Source organism: Thamnophis elegans, chromosome 2, assembly GCF_009769535.1.
Source record: "Thamnophis elegans isolate rThaEle1 chromosome 2, rThaEle1.pri, whole genome shotgun sequence".
Taxonomy (NCBI): Eukaryota; Metazoa; Chordata; class Lepidosauria; order Squamata; family Colubridae; genus Thamnophis; species Thamnophis elegans.
Window position 1 is genome coordinate 118,117,875 of NC_045542.1, and position 17,440 is coordinate 118,135,314.

Genomic DNA, 17,440 nt, shown 5'->3' on the forward strand with positions numbered 1-17,440 from the left:
CAGAGTACCGGAAGGGTACTCGATGCTCCATTACTGGTTTCAAGAAGCACTATCTGATGTGCTCGGTTCGGCAGCACATATACTAAAATTGGAACGATACAGAGAAGATTAGCATGGCCTCTGCGCAAGGATGACACACAAATTCGTGAAGTGTTCCATATTTAAAAAATGAAATAAAAGATTAAAAAAAAGAAGAAGCACTGTCTAATGTGAACCATGCCTCGCAGAAAAGAGCTCTCAGAAGACCTACGATCACGAATTGTTGACTTGCATGAAGCTGGAAAGGGTTACAAAAGTATCTCCAAAAGCCTTGTGTTCATGTGTCCACAGTAAGACAGACTGTCTACAAATGGAGAAAGTTTAGCACTGTTGCTACTCTCCCTAGGTATGGTCATCCTGTAAAAATGACTGCAAGAGCACAGTCATGCTTCATGAGGTAAAGAAGAATCCTAGAGTGTCAGCTAAAGACCTACATAAATCTCTGGCACATGCTAACATTTTTGTTGACACATCTACAATAAGGAAAACATTAAACAAGAATGGAGTACATAGGAGGACACCACGGAGGAAGCCATTGCTGTCCCCAAAAAATATTGCAGCACATTTGAAGTTTGCAAAAGAGCACCTGGATGTTCCACAGCACTACTGGCAAAATATACTGTGGACAGATAAAACCAAAATTGAGTTGTTTGGGAAAAACACACAACACTGTGTGGAGAAAAAAAGGCACAGCACACCAACCACAAAACCTCATCCCCACTGTAAAACATGGCGGAGGGAGCATCATGGTTTGGGGCTGCTTTGCTGCCTCAGGGCCTGGACGGATTGTTGTCATTGATGGGACAATGAATTCCAGGGTTTATCAAGACATTTTGCAGGAAAACGTATGACCATCTGTCCGCCAACTGAAGCTCTGCAGAGGATGGGTGATACAACAGGACAATGACCTAAAGCATACAAGTAATTCAACAAAAAAATGGCTTCAACAGCACAGAATACGCCTTCTGGAGTGGCCCAGTCAGAGTCCTGACCTCAACCCAATTGAAATGCTGTGGCATGACCTAAGAGAGCGATTCACACCAGACATCCCAAGAATATTGCTACACTGAAACAGTTTTGTGAAGAGGAGTGGTCCAAATTACTCCAGATTGTTGTGCAGATCTGATCTGCAACTACAGGAAACGTTTGGTTGAGATTATTGCTGCCAAAGGAGGGTCAACCAGTTATTAAGTCCAACGGTTCACATACTTTTTCCTCCCTGCACTGTGAATGTTTACATGTTATGTTCAATTTAAACCATGGCAACATCTAATGTTTTTGTAGTATTATGTTCAGCAGATTGTTGTGACTTAGATGAAGTTCAGAGCACATTTTATGACCAATTCATACAAAATTCCATGTAATCCCAAGGGGTTCACATACTTTTTCTTGCAACTGTATGTTGACTGCCTTGTGTTACTTATAAAGGACAGTAATAAAGGTGAGATTTGAAAAATCTAGTAAGTACACGTGTCATTTATATATGTAACAATCAGGATGGGCATTAAAAGTTATGTAGTTAATTTGATCATTATTCTTGGTCCAGCCTGTTTTTTTCCAACATGTGTGGCCGTCTGAATAACAGGGCACTTTCAAATGTACTAAGGCAACAGATGTTTTCTTTTATGTATTCTCAACAACTAGTACTTAGAAACACTTTTATATTTCCTACAGTACTTTGCATTCTCTCGCAAAGTGAATAGCTGAGCAGTACGATTAAGTAATGTCACATAAAAAGATATGTGATGATAAATAAAGGGTAGTGGACATCTCTTACAGTTGTATGCTTTGCGATACAATTGAGAGTACCAATATTAGTCTTTTTCTGATACTTACATTTTTCTTGGATATGTTTAGACATGATCACTTTCCAGATGGTGTATTAGGCACTTAATGGACAAGTTCTAGGCAGGTTGCCACAAGATGATTATTTATGGTTTTTAATTTATAGAAGGTAGCTTTAATAAAACACCTGTGACTTGAAAAACACTACTTTTGTATTCATTCTGTCATTTATTTACTTATAACGGAACGTTTTGCCTGTGAGACCATTTTTAACCGAATCCTAATATATCAAAATGCTTGTCAAGGAACATGACAATATGTTGTGTACAAGCTTGATGGACTGAAGAGCAGACTTTACTTAAGTCTGGAGATCCAAGGAGGTTCAGCTAGACAGAAACTGAATTACCACAAAGATTATATTGTACATCATTCTAAGCAGTGTTTATAGAAAGCCATTGTTTCTTGAGCTATGTGTGTATTAGCTACATTTTGGGGAAATTGGTGGTACCTTTCTGAGGAAGCATTATAATACAAACATAGAATTTGAACAGTTGGACACTAGTCAAGTCCCTTTTAAAAAAAATAGAAGAGACATGTATGGAATTAAAATGCAATTAATAAAGAAGATTATGGTTACCTTTAGGCTGAAAGAACAGCTTTTTGAAGGAAGAATGATCACTAATTAGAAATTCAGGAGCAAAAGGAAAAAAATAGGAGTGTGTGTTACTTCTATCAAAAAAAACCCTGCAGATGGATGAAAGTTTCAAATTATTAAAGGGAGTCTTCTCAGTAAATTGGACAAATTTACTGGAGCTGCTTCAGTAAATATGGCACAGATGGTTCCACCACAAAACCGCGGAGGACAAAATCACGCTCGACGAAAGCGCGCATTTGACGTCATCACAGCGCGACGAAAACATCGCGCTGTGATCGAAAAATGTAAAAATAAAGCGAAAACCTTACCCTACCCCCCCAAACCTAACCCTAAACCTAACCCTTAACCTAACCCTAAATCTAACCCTAAACGTAACCCTTAACCTAACACTAAACCTAACGCTAACCCTTAACCTAATGCTAAAAGTAACCCTAACGCTCTAAAACTAACCCTAACCCTTAACCTAACCCTAACCCTAACCCTAAACCTAACCCTTACCTTTATGTGAATCGGCTTGCTTTAATTTTAATTTTATTTCAATTTTTAATTTTTTTCGTCGCGCTGTGATGACGTCAAATGCGCGCTTTCGTCGAGCGCAATTTTGTCCTCCGCGGTTTTGACGGGTCATGGGCACAGATAGTTGATATCAGCTGAAGAACTGTCATAATGGTCTCCAAAATCTTAGAATATTTGCAAGACAAATATACTGGACTGGGGAAAAATAGATTTGGGATCATAATGTATAAAATACTCTTGCTTTCTTTCACCCTAACATTTGCAAAATGTAGACCTGCTTCTACATTTTCCACACCACCGTTGGAAACAAAGGAAACCCTAAAAGTTCTGGAAAAATTCCTAAATTCTGACTTTGATAGATTTCCAAAAGGAGAGTTTTATCTAATTAGAAGAATAGGTTGGAGTGTTAGTGGTATTTGGTTTTAGGAAGCAGAATAGTTAGGAAAATGCTGTTTTGTCAGATTTAGAAATAGATTTCAGAAGATACAAAGGGGCTATTAAGATTTCACAAATCAAACCCTGAATTGTGTTTGGAAGATTATGTGTGAAGACATACAATGTGTCCACAAGAATTGAGTATGTGGACTCTGATGTGATTTTTTTCCTGGCAACTGTTGCCATTTGATGACAGATTATATTGTTCTACAAAAGCTGCTATTTAGCAGGCAACCCTCAGTGGGTAAGGGCTGTAGCTCAGTTGTAGAACATCTGCTTTCTTTGTCTGAATTATTTAGTCTTTAATATTCCAGTTTAAAAATGCAGATAGTATGTGATGTAAAGGACTCATAGAAACACAGAAAAGACTCAGCTGTATTTATCTTGGAATGTAACTATCAGAGTATGTAATGCTCAATAGGATTAGCTTAATTTCACCTAGTTTTATGGCTTAACTGAGATGGATTGTCAGGATACTAAGAATTAGCATTTCTGGAAAAGAAGTGGCAAACTGATGATAGTTTCCCTGAGAGTGCGGTCAACGACTGTGGCAGAATGAAGAATTGGAGTGCAAAGTCAACTCTTTGCAATACCTCTCTAGACAAGGAGAGGACTGAGATTGCCCATGAACTCTCCAGACAGCTGCTCTCCACAAGGAAACCTGTGGTAATTTCTGGCACGGTTCCTGGTAGTTTAAAGCATTTTGGGAAAATGCTGTTGGTTTGAATTGTGTATGTGTATGTGTGAGAGAGAGGGAGAGGGAGGGAGGGAGGGAGAGAGAGAGAGAGAGAGAGAGAGAGAGAACAGGAAGAGGAGGAGGCAGAGGAGGAGATGGGATTTTGAAGGTTGGACATTAGAGGAACAAGAAGGAATTAAAAATTACAATCAAAGGGGAAAAGTATGTGAGTTTGACATACTAACAATGTTTTTAGAGTTTTTTAAACCCTGCTTTTATTTTTATAAATAACTCAAGACAGTACTTAATACTTCTTCCTCTTGTTATTTTCATAACAACAACCCTGTGAGGTACATTGGCCTGGGAGACAGTGACTAGCCCAAAGACACCCAGCAGGTTTTTATGCTTAAGGCTGAAGTAGAACTCTCACTTCCTGTGAATTTTAAAAATGTCTGTCATTATATCTATATATCTATATCTATAACTATATCTATATCTATATCTATATCTATATCTATATCTATATCTATATCTATATCTATATCTATATCTATATCTATATCTATATCTATATCTATATCTATATCTATATCTATATCTATATCTATCTATATCTATATCTATATCTATATCTATATCTATATCTATATCTATCTATCTGTATCTATATCATTTATATCTATATCTATCTATCTATCTATCTATCTATCTATCTATCTATCTATCTATCTATCTATCTATCTATCTATCTATATCTATATCTATATCTATATCTATATCTATATCTATATCTATATCTATATCTATATCTCTATATCATCTATATCTATATCTATATCTATATCTATATCTATATCTATATCTATATCTATATCTATATCTATATCTATATCTATCTATCTATATCTATATCTATATCTATCTATATCTATATCTATATCTATATCTATATCTATATCTATATATCTATATATCTATATCTATATCTATATCTATATCTATATCTATATCTATATCTATATCTATATCTATATCTATATCTATATCTATATCTATATCTATATCTATATCATCTATATCATTTATATCTATCTATATCTATATCTATATCTATACCTATACCTATACCTATACCTATACCTATACCTATACCTATACCTATACCTATACCTATACCTATCTATACATACATACATACATACATACATACATACATACATACATGTAAAATACACACACACACAAAATTTAGACGTACACTATAGATGGATGGATGGATGGATGGATGGATGGATGGATGATATGATATGATATGATATATGGATATAGATAGATTTTTTTTGGCAATTGATACAGAAAAGAAACAATCTTTTCCAGATAGGATTGAATCTGATTTGACTGGTCTTAGAAATGATGAGCTATGGGTATGATATAGAAAGAGATGCTACAATGATATATAAATGAAACCAATTGATGTTTTACCAAAGCAAGAGTGTCCTGGTAATGTTCTTATGTTGGATATGCCAAAAAGACCTGTTATTTTGTGAAGAATGTTATTAGAAGGGACAAAGACAAAATGAGAACAAATTAAGTTCCAGAGGTCCAGGATTTCATTTGAGGGGATTAAGGACTATGATTATTAAAAGTAAAGATAAGAAATTTTAAAAGATTAAGATTGTTAAATATAAAAAGAAGAAATAGAAAGTTGGTTTATTTGATTGTTAAAATATATATGCTATTTGTAGTAAACCTCAATGGACTTTTACTGACCAGGACTGAATGATGAGGCTCTAAAGATGTGTATATAAATAAGAAATGAGATCATTTGTTGTATTTTAAAGGAAGATGATGTTATCAAATTGTTTATATTTGTTGCTATGGAGGGGGAGATAATTTCTTCACACATACTTTTCTTTATTTTTTCCTTTTTTGCACTTTATTTCTGATTTGTATTAGTTTTTAATTAGCATAGATTAAAGGCAGATGAGCTTATTGACCAACATCAAAGTGTTACAGGTAGTTCTCCGCTTTGAACTGTTTGCTTAACAACTGGTCAGTTACAACAAACCTCCCAAACTTTGAATCTGGTCACATGAATGCCTCAATCCTAGCACAAGTAACCCAGTCTCATTTTTGTCTAGATTAGCACATTCTGAAGATCCAACTTTTGACCATTATAAATACAATTGCCAACACAGCAGAAGATAGCAGTATGGGGAGAAGACTTAAGCTTGTCTTCCCTCCTGAAAATATCTGTGTCTTATTGTTGCCAAAACTGTCTTTTGTTACCTATGCTGATACTAGATTCAACAGGCATCCCAGTTTGGTTTGGCAGTGGAGAGAAAAGCAGAGTTACCAACTTTTGCCTCTTGTGGGCAACACAATTTCATGGACCTCTGCAGAAAATATTTCCTGGGATTAAGCTTTGAATCTTTTCTTTGTAGTCTGTCCAGATCAACATGATGAAATAGTAGAGGGTACTAGATATTAGATATTATACCTCTCATTACAGGTTGTCCATTTCCTACTCAAATATTGTTTTTAGCAGAGTACCCCAAAACATGCATGTCAAGAATGGACAGTACTAAATATATGAAGTTTGGGGTAAACTGTGTTGGATTTTTAAAAAAAATAAGCATGTAGGAAGAGAAACTGGACTTCAATTTTAAGCATGGTTTAGTATTTCTTACTTTGAGGAACAATATATTGTTTTATGAAATAAATCCAAATTATATATAATGTATTAACATTGTAGGTTAAAGTACAGCAGGTTGACTATGCAACCAATGGAGCAAACTGTCCTACTTGTTTTCATGTATTTTTTCTTTTTGATACATTTCTGCAGTTTAAAATGACCAAATCTACAGTTTGAAATTATGCAAAATGCAAGTAGATAAATAGGTACCACTTCAGTGGGAAGATAAAAACAATCAGTGCACCTCGGCATATAGTCATGCTCGCTACATCCCCATGGAAATGTGGATTCTGTGGAGATGCTGGCACCCTCATCTAAGAAGTGGAGAAGAATATTGCCCCCTAGAGCCAGAAACAACTGGACAGGGGAAGCCTTACCTTTACTTTGAATTAATATTTTTGAAATATTTTTGAAGAAAAATATTATCTTATTAGATTAAATAGATATTTCATGTACTGTTTGTTGCTCAAGAAATAAACTGTTGAGTAATTGTTTGGGTTCCCCTGGGGATTTTCAGTACTTGCCTTAATCTGTTTTAATGCTCTTAGTTTTTTGCATTGTATTTTAATTTGGTAAAGAAGAAAATGTTAGAAAATAAAGATTGAAAGACAATTATTACATATATACACATTCTGTAAATATTTTTTGACTATGGCCAATTACTTTATTTTCTGGTTTTCACAAACATCTATTCCTACTTTAACATATGCCGGGTTTTTTTTTTTGTAAGGACCTGGATGGAAATACCTAAGAGGAATGATTGGAAGTACTGAACATAAACCTGAACAATAGATCGTGGGATCATATGATAGTTATGGACAAGCTGTGATAGAGAAGATGGCATAGACTTGTTCATTATTACTTTAGAAGACAAGATACAAAAAAATATCATATATTATACAATAATATTAAACCTGTTCAGTAATAGAACAGATGTCCTTAGAAGATGGTGTACTCTTCTTTTCTGAAAATATTTCAGCAGATAATGGAATAGTCATTTCTGGAGAATGCTCTAGTAGTGATTCCTCCAGTGGATTGGAAAAGTTGAGCTGTGGTGGCACAGTGGTTAGAATGCAGTATTGCAGGCTAACTTTGCCCACAGTCAGCAGTTTGATCCTGACCAGCTCAAGATCAGCCTTCCATCCTTCTGAGGTTGGTAAAATGAGGGGGGCTGGGTCTGTCCCTGTGAAAGGGAAGTATTTGGCTGTGGGGCCAGCAGGCGAGGCTGGCCAGCGAGCGGGCCATGGAGGTGGCAGAGGCGCTGGTGGTGGGCATAGCACTCCTGATGGGGATCTACATTTTTAATCTCAGGTTGTCATTTCTTCCAGCCCTACCATCCATAAAAATATATCTACGGTATAAGTTAAAAAACTTGCGTCCTTGTCTTTGTGAACCTGGTTCTTCAGAAGAATAAGACACTTTATTGACCTTAATATATTTTACATTCTGACTGACATGAACTACAACATCAAATAATAGCTGAAATAATCTTGCTCTATATTAATCCATTTTAAGTTAACTGCAATGTGTCCCTCTGCCTTTTCTGAAATTTGTTCCTGGTATTTCTCCACATATGATTCTACCTTTAAAAAAACTTATATGATATATTACTTGTATGATGAATTAGTGCAATATTTCAATAATTTGTACATTATCTTTTATCTCTCTCTTTTGGTATAAGTACAGGTATACCAATATATTTCAACCTTGAAACAGCATAGTCTTATTTCATATTTGTTGACATACAGATGCTGGCATTTTAACTACCTCTTTGCCTAAATATTTAAATTGGTCAATTAAGTTTCCTTCTCCACTTGATACTTGTACCTTTGGCAGCTTTCTAGAAATGTCAGCTATTGAATATAATTTCTCTATGTCATTCTGTAATCCTACCGGTAAAGGATTTCAGCATATTCCTTTCATCTTCCTTTAATCTCATTTGCCTCTTTCAGTTCACTTCCACGATTACTTGATTACCTACCTTAGCTATACATTTTTTTGTGATTTCTCCAGTCTTTTAAAACACCTGTCATTCTCTTGTTTTTGTTATTTACTTTTGCTTGTTAGACGTCTTAATCAAGAATCCTTATCCTTTTTTTGCTTGATGTTGAAAGTCTGTGTTGTTCTGTTTGTTGCCCAAGGCTTTCATGCTCCCTTTTTCCTGACTATTGTGATAGCTTGTACTGAAAGCCACTTGGATCTTTTCCTCTTTGAAATGTTCACATCTTTTTTTTTTTTTTTGGCTGTTCCAGTTTTCAGTGTCTCTTATTTCTTTTCATGGTTCCCCTGGCTATGTGTATCAAATCTGTTCCTAGCATTAATCTTACATTTTGATTGTATGCGGACAGATCAAGTTTTCCTGGCACACTTTCTCTTTTTAATTTTCTCCTTTTAACCTATATATTTCACACCAATAATTTCATGTTCCATTCTACAACCCGTACCTTTATGTTATACTCAAATTTGGATGAACGGTTAAACAATTTTGTGCTTGCCATACTGAGATCCTAAAATACTATTAATACTGATAGATTTTTTCTGAAAGCCGCTGAAGACCTGGTTCTGCCAGCAAGCCTAGGGAACACACAGAGGGACAGATCCCACTAAATGGCTCATGTGATCAGCTGTCGCTGGGGCGGGAGGTGAGAGATATGGAGTGATTTTATTACATTATTTATTTGATTTTTTAAAAAATTAGTTTTATTGTTTTTAGATGTGTTTTTTTTATATTCTGTAAGCCGCCTTGAGTCACCATGGATGAATAGGCAACAATATAAATTTAATGATAAGTAAATAAATATTTTTTAACTTTTTTCTTATTTTTAATAGTTTAAGTTTTATAAATAATAGAAATGTTGATAAATTTAATCGTATTATAAACATAAATTAAATTTGTAAATGCAATGTAAATTTGCACTGAAAAGGTTTCATTGAAATTTGCATTGAAATTGAGACTCAGTTTGGCCTACTGGTTGAGCCACAGGATAGAAAGCAGGAGACTGTTAGTTCTAGTCCCGCTTTAGCCATGAAAGCCAGCCGGGTGACCTTGGGTCAACCACTCTCTCTCAACCGAACTCAGCTCAGAAAGTTGTTTTAAGAACAACAGGAGGAAGAAGTTATATTGGATACATTCGCTGACGTGAATTATTTGAAAGCCATTAAAACCTGGCTGTTCCGGCAGGCCTGGGGCTGTTGACCTTAGTGTTAAGGTCCAGCCCCGATTAGAACATATGTGTGTTGTGAATTTTAAACTATTTTTTACTTATTTTGTTTTTCTTTTTTTCTTTCTTTCGTTGTAAGCTGCCCAGAGTCCTCTGGGATTGGGCGGCCTATAAATTTAATAAATGAAATGAAAATTAATAAAAGTTGGATACAAATAAAGTAATTAATAAAATAAGAAAGTAATAGAAAGTATCAAGATTCATCCTATTACAGTATAAAGTAAAGAAAAGAAAAAGGAAACAAAATGCCAATGAGTATTTGTATTGGTGGCCCTTTCTGTTTCACATTTGAATAACTTGACAAGACAGGATCATTAGTCTTGCTCGCAAGATAATAGTCTATGCATTCAGGAACCCTTCTGTCAATACTAGTCTGAGATTCAAGAGGAAGTGGTTTACCCTTTTCAAATAAATTCTAATCTCCCCACATACATTTAGAGTCCCTTCTCTTTGCCAAGTTGCCAAGGAAAAAAATTGAATCAAAAGTCGACCTATTACATGTGTCAAACTATTAAATGAACTCAAAAGTTGTTTAGGTGTCAGGACAATGATGTTCTGAACTAGATTTGTCAGGGAGCCTTTAGCATGATTCTTGAAGACTCCTAAACCTACTAGACTGCAGTTCTCCAGACCTACCTCTTAGATTTACCTCAGCCAGTTAGGCCAGTGAAAGTGCCAGGAAGTATGCAAAATAATACATTGGGTTGTCTTATCTGGCTGTCTTAACACCAGACTGCCTTATTCTCTTCCTTAACAACCAAGTACATGGCTTCAGAATTAGTGTTAAAGTAGATTTCAGTGAGAAGCAAGGGGATATCTATGTTAGCAACTCCAGCTTTCCAACAGCCCTCCAGCCTCAATGACGTTTGGACCAAATATCCAAAAAATCATTGCTGGTGAAATGCCCATCCATCAAGCCTGCCAGCTAAAATCTCAGTAATGCGCACCAGATCAATTTTTCCTCCAAAATTATAAAAAGGGATAATAGTCTTAATATGACTAATCCAGAATTTAAAATAGCACTATCATAACAGATGACTGTCTGACCTGACAGCATTGATTTTGAGAGAACAAAATAGTTAACTGAAATATATGAGCTAAGTTTTCTATGTCTTCCTCAACATTTTTATCTTCCCCAAATCACTTCAAAAAGAATTTTCTTATTCTGATAATGGAACACCATCTAGCATCTTGTGTTTTTGTCTGGGTGCATAGGATCATCTTGTTTTTCTTTTTTCTTTTTAAGTGTAAGATGCCCAGAATCATTTTGCTATTAGATGGCTTCTCAGTCTAGTCTAACAAACACACCTTCCACCAATGTTCACTGAATAGTAATGGATTCTGTTATGACACAATAAACCTGCAAAAAAACATACACATCAGAGGTGGGTTCCTACCAGTTTGCACCTATTCGGTAGAACCGGTTCGTCAAATCTACCAAACTGGTTAGAAGAGGTTCCACCAGTGGACCCGGAAAGCAGGCCACACCTACAGAAGAGGTTCCAATTTTTTTTGAAACCCACCACTGGTCCTTGGATATGATTATTCTACACTATCATGCTCATATTTATAAAACTCAGTGCCTCTGTGAAAGGTAAGGATGACTACTGCATTTGTGGTGCAATCAAAACATTCCGTGTGTTGAAGTTGTTTTAACGCAAACCAAAACAAGTTTACATCATATTCTTATGCATGCCAGTGCTGTGTGTGAGGTAATTTAAGTGGTTCTGACAAGTGTTGTCGGCATCTTCATATCCGGTCACATGGGCGGCAGGCCACTCCCATCCGGTCACATGGGTGGCAAGCCGCTCCCACAAAGGAGGCAGAGTAGGTTCAAACAATTTTTGAAACCCACCACTGATACACATAGATATATAGAATTGTGCGCCCTTAGCTCTTGGCCTGATGGATTTCCAAACTGACAGGCTTTTTGGTGACTATGGTATATCTCAGAGACAAGTTGTTTTGACAGGAATCTCACCATCTAACAATGATGACTTCCAGCCAGAAATAATAAAAGAAAAGCAGATGAAAAATGCCAAATCATTGTCCCTTAGTAGATTAGATTAGATTAGAAGGTTTATTTATATGCCGCCCTTTTCCCTGGAAGGGGGGAAAACAGACTTTTACATATAAGACAATACATGATTAAAACACAACATTCATACCATTCGGGCGGGTTACAATCTTTAGCCCCAGGCCTGATGGGATAGCCAGATTCTAAGGGCTGTGCGGAAGGACTGGAGGGTGGTGAGGGTACGGATCTCCACGGGGAGATCGTTCCATTGGGTCGGAGCTACCACCGAGAAGGCTCTCCTCCGCGTGGTTGCCAGTCGGCATTGACCAGCGGATGGAATTCGGAGGAGGCCTAATCGATGGGATCTAATAGGTCGTATGGAGGTGATTGGCAGTAGGCAGTCTCTCAAGTACCCAGATCCACTACCATGGAGGGCTTTATGGGTGGCAAGTAGCACCTTGAAGCGTATCCGGAGATCGACAGGTAGCCAGTGCAGCTCGCGGAGGATAGGTGTTACGTGGGTGAAGCGAGGTGCACCCACAATCGCTCGCGCGGCTGCATTCTGGATTAGCTGAAGTCGCCGAATACTCCTCAAGGGCAGCCCCATGTAGAGCACGTTGCAGTACTCCAGCCTAGAGGTCACAAGGGCATGAGTGACTGTTGTGAGAGCCTCCCGGTTCAGGTAGGGGCGCAACTGGTGCACCAGGCGAACCTGGGCAAATGCCCCCCTGGTCACAGCTGACAAATGGTGTTCGAAAGTCAGCTGTGGGTCCAGGAGGACTCCCAAGTTGCGGACCCTGTCTGAGGGGTGTAATGTTTGACCCCCCAGCCTGAGCAATGGAATACTTGCCAAATTGGCGGGAGGGAAACACAACAGCCACTCGGTCTTATCCGGGTTGAGCACGAGTTTGTTAGCCCTCATCCAGTCCCTAACAGCTTCAAGTCCCCGGTTCATCACGTCCACCGCTTCATTGAGTTGGCATGGGGCGGACAGATACAGCTGGGTATCGTCCGCATACTGGTGGTATTTTATCCCGTGCCGCCGAATGATCTCACCCAGCGGTTTCATGTAGATGTTGAAAAGTAGGGGAGACAGGACCGAACCCTGCGGCACCCCATATGTTAGGGGCCTAGGGGTCGATCTCTGCCCTCCAACTAACACCGACTGCGACCTGTCCAAGAGGTAAGAGGAGAACCACTGCAAAACAGTGCCTCCCACCCCCACCTCTCACAGTCGTCGCAGAAGGATACCATGGTCGATGGTATCGAAAGCCGCTGAGAGGTCAAGGAGAACCAGGATGGAGGCCAGTAGAATTAGGAAGATATTTGTAACATGATATCCTATCCAGTAGGCTTCTTATATAACAGATCAAAGATCAACCTAATTGTCCACACAGATGTTGATTCTTTTTCTTGTAAGAAAGGAGTTCCGTATTAGAGAATACTAATAATGCTCCCTACCTTGTAATTGATTAATGTAAAAAATGTATATTTTATAGGATATTTTATCTTTGAAGTAGGCAATCAAAAATCAAATAGCATCAGTTAGTCAATTAATTAAGCTTGTTTTATTGCTGACAACGAAGTCTCTTGTAGAAAGATAAAAGTAAACACAGATATTTAAACTAGCCATTAAAACTAACAATTAACCAGATTTAAATTATTATTTGCCTATTTAAATAATCCCTTTTTAAAAATATGTGTTTTTAGAGCTTCTTTGTGTTGTCTTAACTATAAACTGTCTGATGTGGTCTTGGCATTGGACTTCAGTACTACAACCAGAGTGCATTACGATGTTGAAACTTGTGAGTTACTAGAACAAATGAAACAAACAAAATGTTTAAAAAGTTATACTATTTATGTAGTTATTTACCAAGCACATCTAAATTATATTAAAGTAACCAAAATATCTTTACAATCCCCAAGGCCTGTCACAACCTTTGAGCACTCCTAATGTTTGGAAATTTAAAGTTGAAAAATTTGACACATTACTAACCTGTCATCTGTCTCTCTGTCTCTCTCTCTTTCTCTCTCTCCCATCTCCCCACTTGATCAGCTAACAACCGTATTACTAACTTAACAGCTGCATTGATTCACTTAACTACTGTGGCTAGAAAGGTCATAAAATGGGGCTAAACTCACTTAACAATTGTCTCACTTAACAACATAAATTTTATGTTCAATTGTGGTTGTAAGTTGAGCACTACCTGTATGTCAATTATATTTATTTTCCAATCTTCTTTAAAGCTTGCTTTTCTCACTCCATCCCTCACTCTGTCCCTCCATCTTTTTAAAATAGTTTGCTTTCCCATCTTTTTTTGCTTCCTTAGATTTGAGCATTACTCTTGCTTTCCTTCAGAAAAGTCATGCCCAAATCTACTGAAGAGTGGTCAGCCTGAAAAACCAGAGATAAAAGAAAGAATTTGTTTTCCATGCTTTATAAATATAAAAAGTAAGCATCGTGGCAGCAATCCTATACAATAAAATTTGTAAATGAAACAAAACTAAAATGTGACACTTGAATAGGACCATAGTCATATGAACTTTAAGGAAAGAATATGAATTCCGGAATTCTTTAAGCGTCATATTCAGAAAATGGGAAATTCTCAAGTGACTAGAAGCTGTCAATGTATATGTATCACTCAGACATTGGTGTTTATAATCATCCCTACTTAATAGTCTGCATGTATATTCTTATCTGCATATGCTACAAATACTTGTTGGTATGTTATGTTGAACTTAATGCAGTGCATTCAGTACAGACAATATGTTTACTTTTCTGTAAATGTGATCAAGCAACTATGGTTTGTTTGTTCAGTAGATGAATTATCTAAAAAATTAGTTGGAGTCTGTGAAGTAAAGACTTGTATATAGTTTGCGAGTCTATAGGTTCACTTGGATTATTACTCTGTAACATAGCATGACATACTAAAGACTGTATTTTCCAACATCTTGTTGCATATTTCAATGTAATGTATAATGTTAAAGTGAAAACATTGCAAATGTACTGAACGTATATTGGTTTTGAGGGAGACTATTAAAAATTCTTTGTAATAAATCCAGTTTCAGTGCATTTGACCACTGCAATTCAATGACATTAGTTCTACACTGATCTCACCTACCTGCATGACTGACTGATCGACTCCCTTGTAAAATAAGTGTGATTCTTCTTAAATGTGTATCTGTAAAAAGGAACTTTGACACTGGTTTGGGTGTTTTCTGCTCCTCAGCTAACTGGTTTGTTGCTATATCTGGACTGTAGATGAAGCCATGGAAATACATTCATTTCAGTTAACAGCTGCAATGATGAGGGACATTCAGCAGCAGAAATGGAAACACTGAAAAAAATACATACTTTAAATTAAATAATCCAAAAATATGTCAAAGGAACCTGGAGTTATAAGACACATATAGTAGTAAGAACAATAAGTTCAGGAAAAATGTCCACATTTACCTGAAGAAGTATTTTCATACTTTATATATTACTTTCGTATGAAAATTTCGAGCAGGGTATTTATTACAGAATCTTTACCGGTCATAAATAATATTGGGGCTATCTTTTTTCTTTTAATATTGTATTATAAGTGAATTGAAATACAGGATTTCATAAATTGGGCTGGCAATAAGAAATAGCAGTACTGTATAGATGGAAGAAAGGTATGTCAGATAGTTTTACAGGTACAATGATTCCCATATTGCTAAAAGCAGTAAGATAGTCCTGTAATTAAATGATCTATTTGCCCCTTGTTTTTTAGATATTGATGTTGTTGTTTGGATTTATGTGGATTTACTCATATCACCCTAGTTTTTTTCTTCCTATCCTGGGACAGCTAGAATGAGACATCCTGCTATTCACAACCTCCTTTGACCTTTTAAGGGTTTTTTTTTTGTTTGCTTTTTTTAGACAAAACATTTCTTTCATCCATGCTGCTACTGGATGGCACTATTTGGCACTTTACTTTGTTAATTCTGCTCAAAATACATTCACAAAAGTCTACAGAGGAAGTAAGTTTGTGGGCAGAGACTGCCAGAAAATATTGCACTAGAGCAAGATCTTTGTGGTCCTTGAACATTTATTAGGGTAATTGTGGCTATCGGGTTAAAAAAAGCAAATCCTTCTGTAAACTAGCATAAACTCTGGTTTGCCACCAGTAATCTTGATTGCAAAAGAAAGATTCACATAGCAGAATCCAGAAATTTGTGTAGGACTGCAAGATTTTTTAGGAGGAAAAATCTTTGTTTCTTGGCTTAACGATATGATGTATATTTTATAAAGTTCTCCTTAGAAAATTTTTAAATGTAATTAACAGGCAAAGGCTTAGCATTTCTGATTATTTGATATTTTGGGAGAGTATTTTAAAATAAGTTGTGTTTTCTTTATGTGATTCTTACATTCTATATTCCCACATGAAAGCTTATGGATATGTAAGCAAGCATAATTATAAATATTATTCTTTTTTCCTATTTGCAAATATGTTCTCCACTAGAGGGCATTGTGCCCTACAATATTTCCCATGAAGCTTTGGAACTTTTTATAGCGCTTTTTATATATTATATAGCGCTATTTCCAGAATTACATTAATATCCAATATAATGCCACATCATATGAATCTGACCTCAGGCAAGTATGAGAATCAATCATAATTAATTTGAAAAATTCCGCACGCAGATGCTTTGAAACCAACTTAAAAACGGCAGCAGTGAAAGAAACAAAAGTGCTCCTAATTGTCTAAAAATAGAAATCATAACTTTTGAAGGATGGTATTGCCATTCTCATTATCTCAGATTTAATGGGTATTTTTTTTTTTTTTACAAAAATGTGAAATCCTGTCTAGCCAACTCACAAACCCAAACAGAAATTTAATTAACACATTTCAAGTATCGCTTTGTAGCAGAGATGGAAATAGTACTTCGGTCTAGCCCCCCCCCCCCCCCCCCCAGGAATCTTTCCATTCATTCTAGATCAGATTAATCAATTTATGGCTTTACTTGCCGGAAATGCCGCTTGTGAAGAGATTACCTGGAGTAGATGAAAGGATTTGAGTATTACCTCTTAAACAATAGTTAAGTTTGAAAGGAAGATTGGACTTGAGCCTATTACGACTGATGTGAGCCGGTTTGACCAAATATATAAGTTGTGGAAATGCAGTTACTTTTTCTAAACATTAAAAAATGTTTAGTCCCTGAATATTGACAGTAAACAATGTTCACCCCAGGAAAAAGGAGAGATGGAACAGATGGTGTCAGGCTGTCAAGCAACCTGCTGCTGAAACATAAACAGATAGTGATGACATATGGATATAGGGGATAAACTCCCAAACATGCTATAATGCTTGATTTTGAATGAAGCCTATTCAGATCTCAGTATGAAGAGTCTCCCTGGCTCTTATACTTCGATAAA

The 17,440-nt window shown here is 36.5% G+C and overlaps 1 protein-coding gene and 1 non-coding gene across 4 annotated transcripts in view; both read left to right on the plus strand.

Annotated features, from left to right (window-relative positions):
• The window catches only part of PLXNA1 (plexin A1), a 385,871-nt gene that overhangs the window by 227,075 nt on the left and 141,356 nt on the right, over nucleotides 1-17,440 (plus strand). The window lies entirely within an intron of this gene.
• LOC116505106 lies at nucleotides 59-165 on the plus strand. Its single transcript, XR_004254894.1, has one exon. It is a non-coding gene; the product is annotated as a U6 spliceosomal RNA (small nuclear RNA).